The sequence below is a fragment of the Poecilia reticulata genome, linkage group LG17, assembly GCF_000633615.1.
Source record: "Poecilia reticulata strain Guanapo linkage group LG17, Guppy_female_1.0+MT, whole genome shotgun sequence".
Classification (NCBI taxonomy): domain Eukaryota; kingdom Metazoa; phylum Chordata; class Actinopteri; order Cyprinodontiformes; family Poeciliidae; genus Poecilia; species Poecilia reticulata.
The window spans coordinates 3,555,290-3,556,638 of NC_024347.1; the positions used below are offsets into that span (position 1 = coordinate 3,555,290).

Below are 1,349 nucleotides of genomic sequence, written 5' to 3' on the forward strand. Positions count from 1 at the left end.
GATGTAATGTAATAATACAAGTGGAGATGCAACAGCCAAGATTTTTTTTATGTTGATCCCATTTATTGATGTCCATAAGATTTATGGACTTTTTGTTCAACTAAAAAACACATCAAAGTTCATGCAGGTAATGAGTTCATAAATGAAATATAATGGAAATTCTTTGTGGGTTTTTTTKKWWYYWAAMYWAWWWWAMCYKSYKRWTWMYTWWYSGGGRARRWTKKKGGRRAAMYKRMCSRWTYCSRWYYYYWRSYKRMYKRWTKGKKSMWYYYYKSMWTKRWTTKGKKKTTTKGGTTTTTTTKKKKKKTTTTTTTATATCTGCAAGGTAATGGCTTAATCTATGGCACGCATAAGTGAAGATTACTACTGTAATTCAGTGCTAAGATTAACAGAAGAAACCAAATACATTTATRTAGATTTCTATCTTTCAAGAACCCATGTCTCATTTGAAAAATTAACATTCGCAACGCTGTTATGACGCCTGAACGTTGCCAGCACACTCAGTGGGATTCGTGTAGAAAATAAAAACGCCAACATTAAAAATGGGGTCGACATTGTCTCTAAGACACTGAAGTGACAAACCACCACTAACCCTTAATAACGACACACCCTCTGAAAGCCCCCCAGCAGCGTTTAGCTCGCCGAGCAAAGCCCCTTGCTTCATAAACGAAGCCGAAAGAGAGAAAACGCCGACGTGCAGCCCTGCCCGAGCCCACAACCGAGCCGCGGCTGACAGAAACAGCTCACCGGGAGCCCAGACCACTCGGCGAGGCCAGCGCTTGGAGAACCGCTTTCATTGCGACCAGCATTTCCTGTCGCTGTGGTTTCACTCTCCTCAGCTACAACACCGCAGGCACGACGGAGAAAGGAGGTGAGGGGGGGAAATTATCGCGTTTAGCGGCCTCTACTTACCTGAACATAATTGTTTTCACAGTATTCTGCAACCCGGGACAGGTTCTGATAGCTTTCCACCAGCGCTCTTTTACCGGCCGGGATTTCCTCCTCTAATAGCATTTGTAGCTCTGCCATCTTACATCCTTTTGCATTGCTCTCCTGCCCGTCTTTTTTTTTTTTCAGTGAGGCGAGGCTGTGATGCTGTGCTGTGTTGCTGAGAAAGGGGCTCCCCCGTCTGGCATTGTGGCTCCGCGCTGGCCTCCGATTCACAACAGTGCGTGACTAATCGCAGCTACGTTGTAAACGGAGAGCGCTCATTGGTTCAGAAACCGAGCGGGGGGAGGAGCTAACCAATCAGATTTCGCTGCGGCGGTTTTACACGTAATTGTATGGCCGTGTAATATTTTAGTATAGTTTTCATTTAATTAGTATAGAAAAGTAATATTTAATATGGT

At 44.5% G+C, this 1,349-nt stretch overlaps 1 protein-coding gene across 6 annotated transcripts in view; it reads left to right on the top strand.

Moving 5' to 3' along the window:
- Window positions 1-544: 544 nt before the first annotated feature.
- The window catches only part of LOC103478958 (acyl-CoA-binding domain-containing protein 5A-like), a 12,606-nt gene continuing 11,801 nt past the window's right edge, over window positions 545-1,349 (top strand). For 2 of the 6 annotated variants that reach the window (XM_008433126.2, XM_008433127.2), the window contains exon 1: window positions 547-1,168. The gene's annotated coding sequence lies outside the window, so the exon portion shown is untranslated. Of the gene's footprint in view, window positions 1,169-1,349 lie in introns of all 6 variants that reach the window. The other 4 variants (XM_008433124.2, XM_008433123.2, XM_008433120.2 and 1 more) reach the window with 4 other exon arrangements.